The sequence below is a fragment of the Diadema antillarum genome, unplaced genomic scaffold (assembly GCF_040938485.1).
Source record: "Diadema antillarum isolate AM-2024a unplaced genomic scaffold, OU_Dant_1.0 scf00000074, whole genome shotgun sequence".
NCBI classification, from domain to species: Eukaryota; Metazoa; Echinodermata; class Echinoidea; order Diadematoida; family Diadematidae; genus Diadema; species Diadema antillarum.
In genome coordinates, this window is record NW_027270963.1 from 4306835 (window position 1) to 4330961 (window position 24127).

At 38.9% G+C, this 24127-nt stretch overlaps 1 pseudogene; it reads right to left on the reverse strand.

Annotated features, from left to right (window-relative positions):
• Positions 1 to 24127, reverse strand: part of LOC139717375 (ATP-binding cassette sub-family C member 4-like) — a 58461-nt pseudogene that overhangs the window by 12805 nt on the left and 21529 nt on the right.

Here is a 24127-nt window from a genome sequence, read left to right on the forward strand (position 1 = left end):
CATCTAAGTATCAATAATCGTCCATTCATTATGTTGTATACCTCTCTCATAATAAATCCCTGAATGTAATGTAAGGTGATGGTCAAGTATAATCGTCGCAGGCACCGTTTGGGAGTGAAGCCGCATGTCCTTTGAACCTATCAGTTAGTCATCTCCTGTGTGTATCGCTTCGAGTCTCATCATGTGAAATGAGTAAAAGAAAGCCAAATCTAAGACCGCACTATACCTTGAAAGTGACCTCATTGTTTTGTACATTGTTGACAAGGTAAAAGAATTTGTGCTATTGATTTTGATGCAACATTGATATTTGAGAAGTATGAAATAAATTGAAATTGAAAAATTAAAAAAAATCGAAGTTTGACTCAATATCAATCAGCAAGATTTATCTTTTACATTGTTGTGTTGTCCCATACTTCACTGTTGCTATACTGAAATTATGGCACCGCACATATTGTACAATAGACAACATCCACCAATACTTCCACGATAAATAAACAAGTGCAGCCTATGCGTATTCAGTTCTGAATTTGGTAATAAAAAAAAAGTTTACAGTCCTAATCGCAACATATATGTGTATATATATACGTGATGAGCATATGAAACATGGTATGGAAGGATCCTGAAAGGTGCTTTTCTTCTTGTTCTTCTTGTTCTTCTTTTTTGTCCATGACCACGTAATGAATACGGTGGAATATTTTATCATTCATGCAGCAAGATTTTCATGGACAAGTAGGTATCGCACAATACATCACAAAATTATGGAAAGCATCTTTTTAAATTACCAATCCGCCAAGCAGATTCTCAAGTACAGATACAAGTCATTTTGCACCAACACTCAAAAGATGCTATATCATTGCGAATTCAAAATTCACTCTCTTTTACGAGGTAAAACAACACTCAAGGGTAGAAACAAGCCATTTCATAATACAACAGAAAAATACTAAATCAGGGTATAAGGTAATTCACTTCTAAACCCCACTGAAGGAAGATTGTGAATCTACATGGAACTGTTCAAACCTTTATCAAAAAGTTATCCCTAACACTCATTTTAGCTAAACTTTAGCTATGATAATGTTTTTGTAATACTTAATGCTCTCCGTAATTGCAAGTGAAGTTATGCAAAGGTACTGCTATGGTCTTGCTTACAAGGGCCATGCGTATACATGGTCCGTTGTGAAAATGAAATTTGTCCTTTGGGGGACACATCTTGGTCCCATTGCATAAAACTTTTTTAGCAACCTCAAAAAATTCAGGTTGGGATTTGCCCAACCTGAATTTTTTTAAGGTTGCTAACCTAAGAATGTAAAATCCGTTGCATAAAAACTCTGGTTGGGAGCTCCAACCGGAATTTTGTGATTTCAACCAGAAAAAAAAAATCCGGTTGGAGTTTTATGCAGCAGGCCCCTTGTCTTTTGCGTGCGCGTATTTTCGAGACTTATTTTGTATAAGTCCGTATAATTCCTCTTAATGAGGAGATGTATAGGAAATACTATACTTGATACACATACTCGTTCCATCGAGACGTTTCACTGCTGTGGTTGCTATGACAGAATATTTCGTCAGCCTGATGAGGATGATGAAGAGAATGACTGCAGGGACCAGCGTCAGTGGGCTAAGGGCAATAATCAGAAACACCGTGCCGAGAATCTGCAGCGCAATCTGTGAAATGGAAATGGGGAGAGGGATTTCGTTATCAAGAAGAACAGACAATTCGTTCAACAGGTCTCACTTTTGGGGAAAATTTGCTTGTTTCCATTTACATCATTCTAATGACAGTAATTATAATAATAATAATAATGATGATGATGATGATGTTGATGATGATAATGATGATGGTGATGATGATGATGATGATGATGAAGATGGATGATAATGATGATGATAGTAGTAGTAATAATAATAATAATGATAACAATAATAATCATCATTATCGTCATCATCATCATCATTTTTACCGAGTTACAGAGTTTCTATAAACGCTTAGCTTTTAATCTCAGTCGGATAAACCGAACCCGACAAAACAAAACATTAATCAAACAATACCTGTATTTGACAAGGATTTCTGTGACTAATTTGCTCTTACCCAATCAGATGCAAGCACTTGTCACGGATAACAAGCTATATGAGTCTCAGTTTATCTACGGCTTCATGACACAAATTTCCCCTTCATGGATAGTAATTTGTATGGTAGAGCGAAATTTCTTTTTCATTTGAAACCTGCTTATATATTTGATATATACCTGTATTCATTTTGGCTGCAAAATTATCAAAAGCTTCGCAATCGCTTTCTATAGTTTGGATTCAGTCCGAATGGCAAATGCCAAATTTTTGAATTTTTTTGCCGAATTTTGTGCATATTCAATTGATTTGGCCAGCTCAATCTAATGTTTTGTTGTTGTTAATGTAATCATTTTTGTTTCTAGTAATGGGCCTACTCCTCCGTGGATACGCAGTAAAAACTCAGAGTTGCCAATTTGCTGAGGGAAAAAGTGATAACTTCAGCAGAAAATTATCTCAGGGACTTAGAGAGATAAGACAATTGTTTTGATATCCTGATCCTCTTGAGCACCCACTCAGGCTCACCTGGAGGAAATCAAAGAAATTGTAGGGAAGTTGATCATCCATCGTTCCGATATCCTTGGTGAAACGGTTCTGGATTCGTCCTGAGTGACAAACAAAAATGTTACTGAAATTAAGACAGATGGAAACTATTTAACTAACTCAAAAAGGAATATACTCAGTGTTAGAATACAACCTACGTACTAAATTTAAAAAAATAAAGGGAAAAACTGCAGAAAATAGCATGTACAATAAAATACCAGTACTGTATACGGCCTATTTGTATTTCGTAACAATTTCGCGAGTGGTTAAATTCGCGATTGTGGAAGACAGTACGAAACAGAGAAAATTTCTCGCACAAATTTAATGTGTGCGTGCACGTCATATTCATAATAATAATAATAATAATAATAATAATAATAATAATAATATGAAATATTTATTTAGCGCTTAATACAACACGTTTCGAAGCGCTTTACAATGCTAAACAACCAAACAAACAAACATACATATCAGCTTAGAATAACAAATATACAATGCATACAGGGCCTACATAATCATTAACTCTGCTCTAAAAACAAATGAGTTTTAAGTTTCTTTTTGAACTCAGAGTTAATATTTTTGCGTGTTTTTTTTTTTCGCGAATAGCATCCGATTCGCAAAATTCGCGAAAATTAAAATCTATCGATATATTTAGCGTATAAAGTAGTAAAAAATATATATACTTTTCAGGCATGCATAATACATAACCTTGCATAATATAAGTAGGAAGGATGATTGTCAAAATTATTGCAACATTCGTCATAACACACAGAATGCAATTTGAGATTTTCACTTCTCCGTATGGTACATCCACTCTAAGATAAACCTATTGGAAAGGGATAATAGTACCCTCTAAATGTGAAGGGTTGGGAGATCACCGTTGGACATGACGTCCAAAGGTGACCATAAAGGAAGTCCCCTAGGAGCGGGGAACTTACCGGTTGGGGTCGTGTCGAAGAAGAGGACGGGTGACCTCGTGACACTTGCAAACATGAGATTGTGCAGGTTTCGTGAAGCAGTGATCATGATACGAAGCGTAAGAAATGCCCTGATGATTCCAAAGAGCATCAGTCCTCCCACCAGGCCACCGTAGACACCGGCCGAGTCGTTGGTTGTCAAGTTCAGATTAACCAGCCAACCGGGATATGTTTTTAGAACCTGTACGACAACATTTTAAAGCTTTTGTTTTAATCATTGTCATCAATTTAAATAGGAAAATAGAAGAAAGTTAACAATGTAACATACTGTCGTAATGCTCTCATCGATTTTCATCTTTAACCCCTCTTAATGATGGCCACTAATGCGGTCCCTCTAATGACAAATGGGAAATCACTCGAAAGATAGCAGTGCACTAAGCTACCCATGCTTTGACTCAATGAACAAATTTGATGTTTAAACATTTTGCTTCGATATGTTTCCTCCTTTGTGTGGTTTTGAAATGATAGGCCCCTCCTACTTAAATGCCTTTTAATTTTTAGGCATGTCTGAATTGCACGCTTCAATGAAATTAAGAAAAATTGGGATGGCAACATTCCGTTAGTCTCAAAACTCTACTCTTGGGTCCTCTCAAGAAGATTGAAGGCCAAACTCACCTCTGCCTTGTTTCCTTTGGAATTCTCCCAGTCTCCCCAGAAGCCCACCCAGTAGTCTGCGAGGGAGTACACCAGCTGTGGTCACAACAATAGAGATAGGCACTCTTCAGTTCGAAACAAACACGCCACCAAACCCTAATGCCTGGGACCACGCATAAATGTATAATTCTGTAATTGTTGCGTTTGAAAAAACAGTTTGCAAATGCTGATGAAATATTTTGTACAAAATGTCTTGTGTTAATGTGTGCTCCACTAGCCATTTCAAAGAATTCAAAATGAGAGTGGTCTTTGCATATACCCGGGCTACAGCAGGGCTCAACATTAGTCGTGAGCATGGCCCCGTTGCCCAAGCTAATTAAGAAAGTGATATCGAGCCACCAAATTTCCAAAGAGGTTATCTTTTGGTGGCCTGATCGGGCAACTGATATTCTAAATGGATTGTTATGTTTCCTTTTATTTCGGGGATGCACGTTTTATCCGGCCATCACTATCTGAAATCTAAAGGTATTAGCAGGCCGAACAGCTAGGTCATTATGGAATATAGTCTTGCGTATGGTATGGATACTCGCTCCTCGGAAAGGAACAATCTTGTAAGGGGTCACAGATGTATTGAAAAAAAAGAGAAATGTATAGGCAAGTCCTGAGAATAATTCTTAATGCAACTTGTTGATTACAATAAATAGGAGCTTTAGCTCCTTGTATGATACTTATGATTTACTGTATAGTAGCTGCACTTTATAGGATATAATCAAAAGTATCTATGTTGCTTTGGAAATATGTTAATACTACATTAGTTGGTGATGAAGGCAACATCAAGAGCAAGAACTATCAATTGTTTTTTTTTTATATCTGTATGATTCAAATAGCTCTCGTATTTATATTTGCCAGCGAACATACTCGGTTGATGATTACATGACCACATCTTGTCTGTTAGCAGTAGGGAGTCAAAAGAATCACGCTTATGACGGGTTTGCCTTTCAGCAAAACTTTTACCTGGACTTAGTGTTTATTATAGACACATCCAAAGGAGGTTATTACTCTGCCCGCTCTCTGCGAAACTTTAATGCATCAACGATTCAAATACTGAGGTCATGACCTATTCACAAAGAGAGCCGACGGTGAGATCAACGGTAGATACGAAAGTATTTCTTATGAAAAAAAATAAGGCACTTAGAGCAGAAACTGCCTGTTCTGCATGAGAATATATTAGTAGAAGATACAGGGGAAAGGTGAGCATAAAAAATACGTCGGTAATTTTCTTACCGCACTTCAGAAAAGGTTAACGAGACAAAACAAAGTTAAAAAAAGAGAGCACAACCATAATCAGCATACGTAAGCCAACAGGACAAGATGAGGATGATAAACGTCATCATCATATGACCCTGCGTCACAAAGGTCACAAAAGAAAATCGCCAGATAAGATTTTTTTTTTTAAGTCAAAAGGATGGCATAGTTTTGATTGCGAGTGGGGTTCAGAGTTTTTCACTTTTTTGTGAGATAATGGAAAACCGTTTATGACATATGAAAGAGCATTCAATTCTAGGAGGAATTCAATGTTTATTAGACTACCATCTTTTACAAGGCCCACTATGTTTTTTGGATATCTCAACCATTTCAAAACCTACCTTCATCAAACAAACTTTTGTTTCCTTTTAGAATTGTAGGCTCTTTCATATTCCATAGGTAGTTCCACTTTATCACCTCTCTCTCTCTCTCTCTCTCTCTCTCTCTCTCTCTCTCACACACACACATTTAAAAAAAAAACCCACTGAAGTCACGTATCAACTAAAACTATACCATCCCTTTAAGGTCAAGATTTGGAAGAGAAGATTCTTAGTTTTGAAATGACAACAAACTCTTCTAGAAAGATAGACGTTCCTAACCCATGACGGGATATCAAACTCGTGCAAGGTTTCTTTTACGGGGTTTCGTAGTTATGGGTCCATTCTAATACACCGAGACGCTCTTCACCGTGTGTAGAACAATAAGGGACTTGAACTCCAAGCTCTCTGAAGGATTACATGAATCGGATTTACCATCGCTTTTGGATCCTCATTAACGATGTTCTACTCATGATTGTGTCAAGGTGTCACGGGGTCATCCCACTAGACCGACACCTACGAGTCATACAACCCACGAGTTCGACATTGAAAACAGGTCCATGAGTCATACAGCTCACGAGTCCTACAGCCCACGAGTTCGACACTAGGCAAATAAAGCCCATGAGACCGACACTTAGTAAAGACAGCCCATGAGTTCAACAGATACAACACGGCGCTAAATGTGTCGGTCTCGTGGGCCTTGTTAGCTTAGTGTCGAACTCATGGGCTGTATGACTCGTGAGCTGTATGACTCGTGGGTGTTGGTCTCGTGACGTGCACCCGTAAAAACAACTGCTGACAGTTTAAGACATTAGCTTCTGTAAGATTTTGGTGCACTCTTTCACACATCGCATGGGTGCAATGGACATATATTATGCAAAAACAACTCTAAGATGAATACAAATCAATTTAAGATATTTGTTACAAGTACTTCGTTTGATTAATTTCAAATAAGAAAAGATACGAATTTTGTTAATCACAAAACACTGAATCCGGGGGGGGGGGGATATAGGAATCACTTGGATGGCGGATTGTCGGTTGCACGGTCAGGCGGTCGGTCAGTTGGGCAGTCAGTCCGTTGTAAAATATCTTGTAAATCGAACTACTCTCTCATTTTTTGTGCAATTGACCTCAAATTTGGCATGTGTGACCGCTATCAGAGGTAGATGGGAAAGACACCTTTTACATTACTACCAAATGCGTTGCAATATGACAACGGCAGATTTTCATAAAAATTGTTAATCAACTACTCTTTTTATCTTTTGAGCCAATTACTCCTAATTTGAAACGCGTGACCGGATCGAAGGAAACTGGAGAACAAGTCTTAAGTGCTTTTTCTCTGTTGTTGACAATATGTTACCATGGTCACAACAGTATTTTTTTTAAACTAAGCAGTATACAAAAATATTGTGGATTTAGGTAATTTCCTCAGTATTTAGCCGGTTAGATATTACTGTGGATTCCAACACAAACACACTTATGCGCACACATCCCTAAATCTAGAAACCGGTTGAGGACCAAGATATCAATTATAACTCTCTTTTTTCGCGAATATGTTGTCCTGAATATATGATTTTGTGCTTTCTTAGATGGAAGTGGCCTTAATTATCTGAAATGACTGGCCGGTCCTCGCATTGAACCCTGAATCCCAACACAAACATACTGCGCTGATACACACTTTAATCTAGGGACCTGTTATTTTAAACAATCAAAATGTAAACTTTAACTTTTTTTAGCTAATATGCCGAGTTGACCGAGTTGACCCAATATTCATATATTCAAGGCCTGCTGGAATTATAACCTGGGCAAATTTTTACAGGTTTTCGTTGTGAAGAGTCAAATTATTGTGATACACTAGTATCAACTGAAAGTCGGCAGAATTTACGGGAGAGGGGGAATTTTTTTTTAAATTCAAATACTGACCTGCGCCCCTAACACAAAGAACGTCATCAAGAAGAGTGTGAGAACGTTCCCACCTGCCCAGAAGTATCGGACGTAAGTCCCAACACTGATGCCTCCTTTTTCTGTCCATTCCTGCTTGAAGAGCTGGTCCGTTTTCGTCGCTTTCTGGCGAGGAAAAATTATGTATCGACCACAGTAATGATAATGATATTATTTACCCAACGGTTCATTCAACGGTCTTATTCACCCAGGGTAACCTCTTCAGTGTTGCCACTGCTCTACCAGAGGGCCCTGCCATTATTATTACCCTAGCATTGCCAGGTACCCATTTATACACTTGGGACATGGTGGACATGGTGATTAAAAACATATTGTCCAAAGACGTAAGCACTGGGCGGGATTCGAACTCGGGTACTCCGATCGGGAGTCTGGAGTCATATCCACTTGCCACAGCGCCCCGCGTAATTGTATCTACCTATATCTACCTACAATAATGTCACCTTTACTGAGTTTGAAAATACACCCCCCCCCCCAACACCTTTTAAGAAAATTAAATCTCTGTGGTTTAAAGATGGATTTTTTTTTTCTGATTTTTTTTTTTTTTTTGGTTCGTTGCTACCATTATACTGTAAGGAAAAATTAAGATATAGTTTCCATTTTGGTCGTATTACATAGTTTATTTCGGCTGCAGAATTTTAAAAAACCCCTAAATTGCTTGATTTGAAGCTCATTCCAGGAGTGAGAATATAATAGTAATCCTGATGTTTGTACATGTCTCAATGAAATCCGTAACTTTTTCTGTCTGATATCGTGCAGATTAAATGGGATTACCATTTCAATCTAATCTTTCTCCAATACCTATTAAGCAGTTAAAGACTTACCAATTTAATTAAGAAAAGATGATAAAATTAATACTACCCATTGAGCCTCTATTAGCGCTCACACAATTTCAAATGGCATTTAAATTTCGGAACAATGAGACAAGACAGTGAATAATATTACCACGTCGTTCGCTTATGACATTGTAAGACTAAAAATGTTCTTTAAATGAGCTGTCGGTTCACCTGTTACCAATTTATACAATTCTTACAAATCTGTCATTCTTTCTATATTTTTGGTCTTAATGAATTACACTTCACAAGCAAAGATGCTTCAAAAATGCACTAAATACACCTTTGATAATTGAATGGTTTATGACAATAAACAAAGGACTAACACATACACGTCAGAAACTAATAATAGACTTGCTCTTTTTAGCGTCAATGGAGAATGACCATCTTATGGAGAGTTTTTAAAGATTAAATAGAGTAAAATCCAAAGGAGGCAACCAAGATCCGAATATCTCAATGAAAATCTCATAAAGAATAATTATAGCCTTCAGTATCGGAAATAAACACAATGTCATGAAATAACATTCAGTAACGAAAAAACGATTTTATGCAAAGCTTCAGTTTTGTTCACTACCCTTAGGTAACATCAATTTAAGAATTCAATTTTCTCCAAGAGAGATAAAAGACCATTATGACAACCCAACAGGAGAAAACATGCGGGTCTCAATTTTCACTAAAGTGTCCATTATAAGCACTGTTATTATTCAATATAGTTGACCGCATCACGACAAAATCTGATTGCTGGACCCGTAGCAAGCTGCTATTGCAACTACATTATTTAGATATCTGTGATAAAATCAAAAGGCTGGCTAATTCTCTTAAACTTTACCTTCCCTTTGGTGCCACTCTGTTTGAAAGACCCACTCTTTTTGAAGGAACCGCTTCTCTTGAACGAGCCACTCCTCTTGAAGGAGCCGGAAGCGACCAAACCAAGAGGGACGTCATCGTCGTTAGCCGCGTCTTCCTCTGCTTCATCCTCGTCATCGTCCTCCTCCTCATCCTCCTCCGGGTCAGCCTTCAGCATCAGCTGTGAGAACGGAATGCCCATCTCGTGGAGTTCATCCAGCGTCCCTACTGCTTCCATTTGTCCCTTATAGAAAGCCCAGGAAAATGTCAGTGTACAACTTGAGTTCACCGTGAAATTTCATCAATCTTACCTATACTATTTTGAACAGAATTCACTGTATTATGTGTGGATATATAATATATATATATATATTGCAGCAAATGAAGCACTCAACTGGATTATCTCAAAGATCATAACATGCAAGTAGTCTTGGAGATATCAAATTCGATACAAAACTATGCTCATCCACAAAATCATAAAAATTGATGAAGTTCAGTCGTACTGAATTTTCCCAGTGCAAAAGGAAAATGTTATTCTCACCAACAATACACTTGCTAGATCATCTACAATCGCAACCAGATAGCCTTATACATTTTCTCTTTAAACAAAATTGCATAATCACTGGATTTGATGTTTGCACTAAGGAATGAAATCAAGTCACCCGAGATCCTTTCTAAGTACACTAAATACTAATGAAAATTACGTTAAAATCAAGCGGTTTGTAAGTTAATGTCTTTGACCGTGCATGTGTGCGCACATAATATGCAGGCCAAATTACTTTAGAAGATTTTAGAAGTATACTTAGTGAAAAGGTGATTTTTTTTTTAAAGTGTTATTTGTGTCCTAAAAATTAGGCCTTTCTCTGTCATGTCTTTTCTTTTCAGTTGGGCCTACCTCTTTCAGAACCAAAATCTGGTCTGCACCACTCAAGAACTGAAGCTGATGTGTCACGAGGATGCACACCTTCTTGGCCAAGTATTCCATGATGCAGCTGCAAGGATAGAAATTCAGATTTGAACAAGAATACACTTTTGATGAGAGCCTTATACACGAGATAAATATTGTGGCTGTACAGACTGTCCCACTATAAAAGCCTATCTAGTATTTTTTTTCCTCTTGTCTTTGATTTGCTTCATAAGGTTCCTTCGGTTTTTTCATTTTTTTTTTTGTTCCTAAAACTTTCACTAGCGACTCAATCATGAGAGGGAAAATGTACAGTCGCTCCAAAGACATTTGCATATTATACTGCAACTTGATACTGCAGAAGGAGAAAAAACACCGGTTTCAATTATTGGTCCTGTTATAGAAGCATAATGCTTCTTTGTTTAATATCTTCTGATGTACAGAAATATTGATTCAAAATTGTTTCAGGTCATAATATCATTCTCCATTCATCATTATCATTCAACAATATTTATTTGTCTCCATTAAATTGCTTTCTAATTAATCGACAGTAAGATAATTATTCTAATACTAAAGATGAAATAAACGTTCATCATGGCAACAGAAATTAGGGTTTAGATTCAAACTCACATTTTGAGCATGAAAAACGACAAGACAGATGTCACTGCACACTCATATCTATACAAAATGCTGTCTTGAAATCCAAAAAACAAAAACAAAAACAAAAACAAAAAACCAGCAATGTAGATAACAGACTTCATAATCATCACAGGGAGAAAGCTAATATGCCCGCTTGCACTGTTCGACATATTCAGTCCACATGGCATTCGGGGGGGGGGGGGGGGTGACAAGGTCAACTGTGGCATGTGAACATTGTCTATTTGATTTGATGCAAACAATGCTGGTAAAAGAATGAGGAACACGATTTCAAAGCGGCTAATTTGAAAGCCATACGAAGGAGGTATACCTCCTTGACCATACTGAGCAAAAATGTATTGTGACGTGTCTATTGCGTTGAATTGTCTTTACTTCTCAAAGATCTGCCTGCTGACTTCACTGTCCACCGCACTGAGGGGGTCGTCCAGGAGATAGATGTCTGCGTCGTCGTAGAGGGCTCTCGCCAGATTAATCCTGGCCTTTTGTCCGCCACTCAGGGTCACGCCGCGCTCCCCAACCATCGTCATGTCACCGTCCCGAAGTTGTTGCAAATCCTGCGGAACAGACCAAACGATGCACACAGATATTTATTGGCTGATCTTTGTACCACATGGCTGACGGTCAAGTTATCAAGAGAGTGCGTCATTGGTATCTAAAGGCCGCAGTACACTACACGACGTGAGGTTGTACAACCTTCCGACCATAATGCAGGGGTCCCATTTTCATTGAAAAAAAAAAAAAAAGATCGTATGATAGCAACAGTCGCGGGAATGGCAATTGTCATGGTAACAACAATAATCCAGCTTCCTGATCGGCTGTTGCCAAGGGAAGTTGATAAAAATAGACTATGAGAAGATTCAACATGCCAAAACCTTCCGATCGGTCGTACACTGGTCGTACGATCTAGTCCTACAATCTGACACTTGGGTGTTTGATGACGTCAAACTGACAGTTGAAAGGTCGTACGACCTTAGGTTGTGTAATTGCGGTTGGCTTTATTAACAACAGAGATTAAAACGCAGAAGAAGATGAAAAGAAGAAGGAAAAGCAACAGAATATAAAGACGAAGGAATAGAAGAAAGAGAAATGGGAATAAAGCTACATGACGACAAAGAAAGTGCAATGCACACCATGTCAAAATTGAGTTTTATAAAGTTAGACAGCTTTCAAGAAAACTAGCCTTAAACTAGCAAAATTATGGAATTTCATAAAGTGAGATCTGCGAATCTGCGATTTGCGAATAAATTGAATTATTAGAACAAGGAATGTGAAATATTGTTGAAATAACTATATACATCATAATAACGAAATACTTGTGATGATGAATGATACAACATTCAAATATCATATATATATATATATATATATATATATATATATATATATAAAGTATTGAGTTTTAAAAGATGTCAGCGAATACACGCTCTCCTTAAGTTCAGTGTGTAGACAGAAACATTTAGGAACTTAGGCCGATGTGAACTTTCACCTTTGACCACTAAACCATCAGATATCGCGATCAGGCAACTGCCTTGTTGCAGCTTTTTACGCTAAAAAGGCTTTTTTATCTAAAAAGTAATAAAATGATTTTATATAATTATGTTGAGTGATTCGTAGTCCAAGTGTTGGTGCAATAATATGAAAAAAAAGAACAGAACTCAAGAAAAATGTATCATGCTGTCAATGTTCTTCAAATAAACTGTTAGTATTGACAGAACATCAAATATACACGTTATACTAGGTAGTACTCTGTTTATACATGTAAGCAAATTCAGCCAAATGTGAGGGGAAATACCCACATCCGACCAACCTTAGTAAGAGAACAGACCCTGATGATTTCGCGATACTTCCTCTCTTGAAACTCTCGCCCGAACGTGATGTTGTCCCTGACGGTGCCACCGAACACCCACGGCTGCTGGGAGGCGAAGGCCACGCGCCCTCTCGTCCGCACAGAGCCGCGGAGGGCGGGCAGCTCCTTCAGAATCGCCATGAGCAGTGACGACTGTAAGATGCATTGACATCAACCATTGTAAGAGTGGCGTGTCAAATATTGAGAAAAAAAAAGACTAGATAAAAACCTCAATGTTGAATAATTCAATTTAAGAAATCTTAGATCTAATTACAATCTAAATGAAACAAAGATATTATTCAGAGGGGTGAAGGTTCAGGTGTGAGTTTCTTCAATTTGTCTCCCTCTACAAATTAAATTTGTTAAGATCGCAACTGCTGATCTGTAAATCAACAAACCATGTCGGAAAAAAGGAACAATACCACTTTTAAATTTTGTGGTTTTTTTTTCGTGCAAAATGTTAAGTTTGTTCTGCAAATAAGTGATGTTTATTTCTTGAAAATATGAGAATAAATTAAACCGAAAATTGAAAAGAAACGAGCCAAAAAGTGTCTTCACCATCTTATATGACCGTTCCAATGTGTTACCTTTCCTGAAGCCACAGGCCCAACTACAGCGAGGAGCTGTTTTTTCTTGACCCGAAACGAGACATTTTGGAGTTGTAACGAGTCTTCCTCCTGTTAAAAAAAATGAATGAGATTGATATTGAAACCAAAAAACAAATTCATTCTGAAAGTATGATGCAGAAGCACATATAGAACGTCTTTATTGTTGCATCTCTTAACATCCTCACAAAACAAAGGGGAACAAAGTGCAGACAGATTATGTGATATAGACACAAACAAGACTACTCAAAACTAAAACTAATGTCAAGTAATTTTCTCATAGCAGTACTGCCGTTATGGCTTGGTGGGTCTGGTGTGTGTGTGTGTGTGTGCGTGTGTGTGTGTGTGTGTTGCTTTATACACTGTACTTACTTATTTTGTACGTTTAGTATAATGTATGGGTAGTCATGTAGGCCCTACTGTAAGTGAAGGGACTACGTTATAGAACTTCGTTTTTTAGCAGCCCCTCAGTTTCCATTTCCAGTCTTTAATGATACAATATGCGTTTCTCAATGATACTATGTCACATGGAAAATACTATATTATTTTGACGTTTTCAATATGCATGTATATTGTTTGGAAATGAAAATAAAATCATAAATGAGTGAATGAATAAAATGAATGAATGAATGAATGAATGAAAGAAAGAATGAAAGAAAGAATGAATAAATGAATGAATGAATGAATGAATGAATGAATGAATGAATGAATGAATGAATGAATGAATGGCTCAAATGTTGTGTCTTCACCACCCACAAACAGATCCAGAGAATGATCTTACATTTACATGGCGTTGTGTATTTGTACAGGAATCACAAGAGACACAAGCGCACTTACACACGTACACACATACAAACAAAGTGTAACACAGAGAAAATGTTTACCTCTTTCCAAGAGCAGGTGAGATTGTCGGCGACAACAGCATCTTCAAAACCAATCAAATCGTCTCCAAGTACAGCCGCTTCAGGTTTCTTGTCTTCCAGGAGCAGGTATCTCTGTTAAGGTGGTAGAAACAAGAAATGACATGACGTCATGCGTGGTCACCATCATGCGCAACTTAGCCTCTTGTCAACGGCCATATAGGTGTAGGAGCCGTTAAAGGGACGATATAGTATTGGTAGAGATGGGGATTGAACTTTTAACTTTTTGTGATATATTTCGAAACTGTTTATAAAATGTTACTGGCTATATCATTCTAAAAGGAATTCAAGGTTTATTCGATGAAAATCAATTTTGAAATGGCCGAGATACCCGAAAACAAATCAAAACGAAGTGATCCTAATAAAAAGTGGGTCCCACCTTTTTATTCAGATCCTTTTGTTTTGGATATCTCGGCCATTTCAAAACCAATTTCATTAAATAAACTTTGAATTCCTCTTAGAAGTATGTGCTCTTTCACTTTTCAGAAGAGGTTTCTCATTATCTCATCTAAAAAAAGCTTTAAAGCATCTAAGAAACCTGAAGCCAGGTCTCAAATGAAACTATACCACCCTTTTAAAGTCGATATCAAAGGGAAAATTCTGGCTCGCTTGCTATAACCGGAAGCTTCCCCTGGATATCGACTCTATCGTATACGGACTCCAACAGAGCCTGGGCCGTCCGACAATTGGTTTTGTGTAACTTGGATTACAAACATAGAAACACACAGAAAGAAAGATTTTACATCAAATGGAGATTATGACTTTCTCTATGCAAGCAAGCTTTACTCTCCCACATTTTTGATACTCAGACATTTTTCCCCACACGATCACCTGTGTTTGAGCTCTTCGATGTGAGCAATTAATGATCACGTAAATTAAAAAAAAAAATCTCCCTTAATAAAAACAAGCAATAAACAGAAAGAAAGACAAACGAAATCAATTTTATCATATCTGGTCTTTCCCTTGATACTGCACAAATGGCTATTCATTGTTTGAACAGAAACTTACCATATCCTACCTAGTCTTGTTAAACAGTAAAACTTTTGCAGTTTGTCTTCAGCATTGAATATATCTGTACTTATCAGAAATCTGAAAAGGTTACAGAGTTGATGTGATAAGGATTGGACAGACCAATGAAAGATTAAAATGTAGGAAATTAGAAATGAGGATAGAAGATTAAAAAAACCGTGAAACAACCTAATATATATCGTAGAGAAAAACGACGCTATCTTTAACAAAAAGATGAAACCAACCTGTTAATAAGCTACTTTATAGCATTCTATCTGCCTAACAGTATTTTCTAGAGTGCAAAAGTGAGTAACAACCTCTGAAGCTATGTTTGGCAACCCCGCCCCCCCCCCCCCCAAAAAAAAAAAAAAAAAAAATAATAATGATAAATCTCTGTAATGTAATAAACAACTTCTGGAACACCTCAAAAGAGAGCATTGCCTCCGAATGTCACAAAAGAAACAAAAGATAACCACTATTTAGTGCTGATAATCTACATTTTCAAAGAAGCTTGTTGCCATGGTAACTGATTCTTCCAAAGGAGGGCCATATTCACCTGGATGCGACTGAGTGAGACGAGGCTCTCCGACCCAAATTGAATGGCGCGGGGGAACATCCTCATGAAGGTGAACTTGAGGGCGTTGCAGTAGCTGATGATGACGATGATACTTGCAGCGTGTATCTCATCGGTCGTCAGACAGTACATGACGATCATCCCGATATCCATGAGACGGTTGCCAAAGACACCGAGAGTGACATTGAGGGCCATTGGGTAGGAAGCGTTGATGATCTTCTGAACTTCCTGTCTGTGTGTGGGGGGGGGGGGACGAGATAATCAAGTCAAATAGTTTTCCAGTCTTGAACAGCTTCTTGTGAAGATTGGAGAAGACATAATCTAAGCAATTTGTGCGCGTGCATGCACACATTTATTCTGAATTCAAACTTTTTATTATAAACTTGAGTGTATGCCGAACAGGCAAACGGTGTGAAAGCTTGTGTCGTTTTCATCACGACTGTTTCTAAACTACAACTATTTTGCGTAAATTAAGATGTAGGGGAAAAAAGATTACTCGCTGTTTGAGTCATTTTGTATTTACTTCAGTCACACAAAGGTATTCATTTCATACCGTGTAGATTTATCGGGAAAAAAAACAAAAAGATAATCATTTTTCTGGAGTGTAAATTGTATATTACCCGGAAAATTGATGGAAAGTTACTATGCATATGTTTGGTATAGGTCCTTTTGTAGAACCTCTCTCGAATAAAAAAGAAAAGGGAAATTCTGCAAAATATTTGTAAGCAACATACTCGAAATGCTATTCTGCATAGGGTCAATAGGAAAATGTTGTTTGTATGTAACTTGTCTAAACATAATGTTCTGAATGGAGCCACATTTATTTTCTTTGATGAAAACCCATGCATCGGTCACGTTTTCCCTTTGAATTGATCCAGGATTCAATATACAGCTAAACCCTCCTACGATTATCATGTCATAATGCAATAAATAAAGCGTTGTACATAGGTGCCTACAACGGATTGGTATCATCTGATGATACAATAAATAAAGCATTGCACATAGGTGCCTACAACAGATTGGAGATGTTATAGACACATAGGCTCACATTCTGATTTTCTTGATGAGTTCGCCGAACGGCTATCTCCTGCAAACATCTTGTTTTTCCTGAGAATTGATCAAGGATTCACTGTACAGTTAAACCCTCCCAGGATTATCATCTCATAACGTAATAATAAAACCTTACACCAGATTGGTGATGTAAAATTGGCTCACATTCTGATCTTCTTGATGAGTTCGCCGAACGGCTTCTACCAAGCGTGCATCTTGTATTTTCCTCAGAATATTGTGATCAAGGATTCATTGTACAGTTAAACCCTCCCAGGATTATCATCTCATAATGTAGTTATAAAACCTTACACCAGATTGGTGATGTAAAATTGGCTCACATTCTGATCTTCTTGATGAGTTCGCCGAACGGCTTCTCCCAGGCGTACATCTTGATGACCCTCATGGAAGTGATGACCTCAGTCATAGCTGCCACCCTCCGGTCAGTGAAGAACGCTGTCTTTCGCCTTGATTAGGAAATGGAGGGAGGAGGGGATTGGAGGGGCGGGGTTAATTGAAAATAGTACGGTTTTAATATTATTAAGTCAATTCTCAACATTTCACAAAAAAGTGTAATTCCGTAACTGAAAGAAACTATATAACGATTGCAGAAACAGTCTGATTATGCCGTGAACGTTATCTTATTTTATTTTATTTTCTATATGCACTTTTCACAAAGTATATACAACAGAACAAACAGTTTTTCAATACTATTGATATCATGAATGAATATATAAATACATATATATATTCATATATATATATTCATATATATATATACATATATATATATATATTTATATATTCATTTATTTATTTATAAAACAAGAAGAAGAAGAAGAAGAAAATATACCGGAAAGTGGTGAAGAGTTTGCCAAGCACAGGGTTAACAACGATGAGGAACAACATGACACCATAACCCGGAAGGCTAGCGATACCGATCTCCAACCAGAGTAGCACGAGCACCACGGCCGCAAGAACGGGGCCCAGCCATACGTTATGGAGGAACACAAAGAGCTGTAAAATCAGATATATCAAAGGGATCGTATTGTTTTGGTTGAGACCTACTTTCAGGTTTCTAACATTTTTTGGTGAGATAATGAGAAACCTCTTAGGAACTATGAAAGAGCATGTAATTCCATGAGGAATTCAACGTTTATTCGATGAAAATTGGTTTTGAAATAGCTGAGATATCCAAAACAGAGCGATTCTAATAAGTGTGGGACCCACCTTTTATTACGATTGCTTTGTTTTACTTTTTTTGTGGATATTTCAGTCATTCCAAACCCGATTTTCATCAAATAAACTTTGAATTCCTCTTAAAATGGTATGCTCTGTACTATTTCATAAGTGTTCCTTGGTATCTTGCACAAAGTTAAAAGCCCAATTCTCATCTCCACCAATGCTGTACCATCTCTTTAACAGAACGCTTCAGTCAAACCTTCGTGATGGCATTTTGGACAACAATGCAAAGGAAATTATAAGGAGAATTCCACGAAAGTTCGTTTTTCATGTAAAGTACACATTCCACTGACTTGTTGATCCTGACATGTTAAGGGTAACACTATTTCCCCGGCTGCTTTTCTGAAAGAGGTAAGTGAAGTGCCCTTTCGTTATGCTAGAAAAATGAAAATATGTTGAATTTTCTTGACATTTGCTTCATATTGTTTCACTCACTGATGATGCGTTTGGGTAATATTGCTGCTTTCACTTAATCCACATTTTTTTTTCAGGCTTTGGTTTCTTTCAGCATTGAGGCAGTTCAACAGATAATTATGTACATTTTACTATTATGATGTCCTGAAGGACCGCACGTTTTACCAGCATTAAAATTTTACAAACATTCCTTTTCGTTGGTTAGTCGCACTTTTATGAGAATTGATCAATTTGCACTGCTAAGAAAAGATCTAATGTTTGAATCATATTGCCCATAAATTTTATTGACAGTAAACTTTTATCTTTTCGCCTTTCCATTTGCTGTTGTGTTAAAAAAATGACGCAGCATTTGAACGGAATCCGTGATTTACATCGAATTGTGAGACCAGGAAAAAGGAAATAAGTACTGGTGTACACATTGATTATTGCATACAATTCCAATAACTATAAATGAGACCGAAAAAAAAAAGATCAGACAAAACATATAACTAGAACACGGCAAAACAAGAGAATCTCATGAAAAGCACAACTAAATGGAAAACAACAAATTAAACAACACAAAACAAAATATTACAAAATTAAACAAATCCATGAAAAACAAAATCCTTTACCTGATCAAATCTGTTCACGTCATTGGTCATGAGATTGTTCACTTGTCCAGCTGTAGTTTGCCGAAGGGCTGAATTACTCAACCTTAATGTCTGGTGGCAGAATTCAACGCGTAAAATCAGTGTGTTGGGGTATTTTGATGCACACTAATAAGTAATGATAAATATCATGGACAGGCCTATATTCCTGTTAGTCTAAATTACATTTACCCATGTTCACCGGACAGTTTTCAGTCACTTCATATATATGTATGTATGTATATATATATGTAGCCCAGATGGCTACTAGCACATATAATAAAGAATAGAATAGACTAAGATAGAAAGTTAAAGAAAACAGAAGCATTACAGTTGTTTTCCAAGTCACCCTGTGACGTCAGTATGAATCAGTCTTTTCCCCTTCTTGGAGTTTATGAAACCCTTTATTTTGCTTCCAGCTAGACTTCCTTTTTTTTTGTCAATTCTCCTCTCCCAAGAAAAGTTATTGGTCCTAGGAATTTATGAGTTTGACATTGGCTACTTTCTCCAGCTAGTGGTCAGTTCTCCGCACTCTCCATCCCCAAAGCCCCAATCCAAATTACGGGAATGACGTGTTTTTGCCCTCTGATCCCTAAAACATGAATGACCCTCGCTGGTCTAGAAGGTCGTTCTCCAGCAGAACTTCTCCTTTATTTTGATGTACTTTAGTGCAGTAGGTCAGACAGGAATTCCAAAGACAAATTCAGGGACAACAACTCAGAACAACGGTGACGATGACGTTGGACGTCATAAGGACACTAACATTTATTTGTTTTATGATTTTATTATCCAAGAAACAATAAGTCTTGACCAGTAGTTACAGAGAACAAGGAAATACAGAAACCAAAAGACAGTGGGCGAGTTAATCAGAAATTGAGATGAATCAGAGAAAACGGAGTTCCACAGAAACGAATGGGAGGAGCTAATGGAAGATCTGACCAATAAGAAATTAATTTCCAGTGAAGATCACACCCCAAAATAAGATTTAGCCAATGAAATACTTTTAGGGAAACCCAAAATAAGATTTAGCCAATGAAATACTTTTAGGGAAAGGATACCAATAGTGAATTTGTTATAAAAGACCATGTTTGAGGAGAGTTAGATAATTGATAGAAGAGAGGGGACACAACAGAGGAGCTGCGTGATTAGAGAGACCGGCAGATAGAGAAGGGCCATGAATAGTTGGAGACCACATCTGAGATAGAGTCAAGAGATCCCCTTTCCTTGTACATCATGCTCCCCTCCATATTAATCAACAAAACTCTATCGACGCTGTGAATGAGACGAGGATCATGGTTGGACTGCCCAAGAGTCAATAAGTTAAACGGTGAACGACAAGTTGAGAAACTTTACACCACGACAAGACGGAACTTTGGTTTACACCAATCTGGGTGTAATGAACTCCAAATAGTCGACTGGTACGTGTCATCAGAGATGTTAAAGCGTCCTGTCAGGTTGCCTTAACGTGGACGGCAATGGTGACGAACTGTTTAAGGAAGCAGTGAAAGCAGACCGGTTAACAGACGCCCCAGCCCTTGGACGAGCTCGATCGACATGCAGGCGAGAACCTCATCCCGCGACCATGCCGACGTCGAGATAAGTGGCCACACCCATTAACATCATTATATCCCTACTAACAAAACCCCTCCCCTTCCCTTAAGAAGTGTTAAAGAAGTAAAGGTCTCCACAGGTGTAGAAGAGTAGAGTGATATTAAAATGATGTGTTCAATTGAAAGTAATTGGTGTTTGTAATCAGGTATCTATGTTTCAGACCTACGAGAAGGCAGGTCGGTGAATAAATATGCTGTTCGCAGCATTGACATTTTTTTGAACGTAAATTCTATCCTTCTCCCGCATTTTATATTCACTGTTGTTGTGAAGCAATAATTAGTCTCTTTCTGACTTTTGGAAATTTGGTGATGATTGGTGTCTATGTGATAAGCTAACCCCCGACCAGTACAGAGAGAAGCTAACAGACCAGACCAAAATTTATCCGCCTCTGTACAACATTGGTCGGCCCCTAGAGACAATTAGGGGTGTGGGGGTTGCACGGAACTCACCGACCTTCTTTCCCGTTTATCAGCACGATGCTCTTTAGTACTTTGTTTTAAGTGTAAGAAATATACGTAGAGTGCACCTCTGAATTGGTACAGTGTATGTTAAGTTCTTAAATCATTGTTGTTTTATCCAGATATTTTGATTTAGTTTTTATTCATTGTGGCAATATGGCAAACATGAAGGGTGACTGTACTGTGTACGTTAAGAATCTCCCGGAGAAATGCAGTGATAAAGATTTGAATGATTTCTTTAAAATGGACGTAGTTGAGATTTCCTTTGGGAAAGATTCGTTGACGGGTGAGATGACTGGGTCTGCATACTGCAGCTTTAAAACTGCACAGGATGCAACCCAGGCACTCGCCCAAAACGGCAAAGAATTCAAAGGAAGAAAAATAGAAGTATGTGAGATACCCCGTTCCGCTCTTTTCTTAAGAGCAACATCCCCACCAACCCCCCAAAATGCCCCGTCCCCTAGTCCTAGCACTGCCCCCGTAATTCTCCAAAACAGTGCACGGCTACCAAATTTTTCGGGAGATACAAAAAAGGGAGGATCTGACGTCACATTTGAGATGTGGAGGTATGAGGTTGAGTGCCTCCAGAAAGACCATGATAATATGTCCCTGGGGTTGATTGTTAGAAAGTCACTGCGTGGGGAAGCAGGCCAGATTGTCCTCCACATGGGGCCAGATGCCTCAGTGGATGAAATCACAGCAAAACTAGAGGGGCTCTACGGGACAGTCGAGTCCGGTGCTGTCCTCCTGCAGAAGTTGTATGATTCGAAACAAAGGGAAGATGAGAGCATTGCAAGCTTTTGTGCCCGCTTGCAACTCTCATTTGATAAGGCAGAAAAGAGAGGGGGAATTCCCGCGCAGGCACGAGATCAAACCCTGAAAGTTGTGTTCTGGAGGGGACTGTCGAACCAAAAGGTGAAGCAGGCAATCCAGCACAAGTTCGAAGTCGTGAATGCATTCGATGAGTTGATTAGAGCGGCGCGTGCGGCTGAACAAGAGGCCATAGATTTTGCTAGTTTTCATGCCACAGCCCCGAGTCCTGTAACAAAATCCCGCCCCACTCAGAACACCCGGGTAGCTAGCTCATTCTCTGCCACAAATGTGTCCAACAAAGAGTCTGAACTGTTAACGAAAATTGGGGAGCTGACTGAAAAGGTAGCCAGTTTGGAAAAGGGAGCTCGTAAGATACCCCAACCACAGGCCCAGTTCACGACCCAAACTCCAATTAACACAGGTAACCCCCACGCGCCCCCCCCCAAAACCCATGGCACAATAGGTGCCACACATGCGGCAAAGCGGGGCACTTGAAACGTAACTGCCCCACCCATGTCCCCACAAGTCCCCCTCAAATTTCCTGGCAGAATAGGTGCTATAGCTGTGGAAATGTAGGACATTATAAACGAAATTGCCCCACTCGTCCCCCTATCAATCCAGTGCAGTCACATGCCCATTCCTTCCCCAGGTACCCCCATGGCCCAGTCAATGCCCCGGCTCCCTTTCCCTCATCTCAGTCCCAACACATTTCCCCACTCATGTCCCAGCCAGTAGATCCGTATTTAAACGGAATAGGACCTCTGTCGCGGGGCGGACAGTAGGTCAAAGTCAGGGTCAGAAGCCGCAAGGGCCCAGAACAAATGCCCATAAAATGCCTAAGCTTGTCGGAAATCCAATGGAGACTAATGCAGTTGTTAACGGTAGACCATGTAGATGTTTGATTGATACTGGCTCCCAAGTGACCACCCTCCCCTTGTCGTACTACAGATCACGCCTTCGACATATCAAGTTACAGGATTTGGATGAGAATTTGAGAATTGAGGCTGCAAATGGTCAGCCAGTCCCTTACGCAGGATACATTGAAGTTGACGTTGAACTCCCCGGCTCTCTACCTGGTGATGCTAGAATGACTGCCCCTATTTTGATTGTAAGAGATACTCCTTACAACAAACGCGTACCCCTAACCGTTGGCACTAATGTAATCCTAGCTTGTATGGAAGAAGGTAGAGCAACTCAAGGTAGGAGCGTAAACAGTGGCAGTGTGAACCCAACCTGGCAGGCTGCATATCGTAGTCTATCACATAGCGTACATGTCACGCCTGACCGGAGTGGGAAAGTAGGCACGTTAAGACTGTGTAGTGGCAAAGCTGTGTGTGTGCCTGCAAATGAGATGATTGTTGTACAGTGTGAATTGGTGTCTGCCCCCATTCATTTTGAGTGCAATGTGCTTGTAGAAACTACATCTAAGCGACAACTTGCTAGGGAGATACTAGTTGAGTCTGCCGTGGTGACAGTAGGTAAGAGAGAGGGACGTAATGTAGCAATAGCACTTAAGAATCATGCCCCATACCCAGTTTGGATCCCTAGGAAGACAGCTGTGGGGGATGCATATTTGTGCTCCGTCCAAGGTCCCGTAATGTGCAATAGCCAGACTTCCAGTGGCAGTAACCATGGGAACGGGAAATCCCCTCCCAGTGCGAGTGAGGTGCTTGACTCCCTAGATTTTTCCCAGTCCCCAGCCTCAAGTGATGAGATTGATGATGTGAGACATGTTTTGAGAGAATACCCCTCTGCATTCAGTACGGATGAGTTCGACCTAGGACATAGTACCATAGTCGAACATAACATTGAACTGACTGATGACCGACCCTTCCGTGAACGATACCGCCCGATACCGCCTTCCCTGTATGACGAAGTTAGGGCCCATTTAGACACGATGAAGCATTCAGGAGTGATCAGAGAATCCTTTTCCCCATATGCCAGCCCCATAGTCTTAGTGCGAAAGAAAG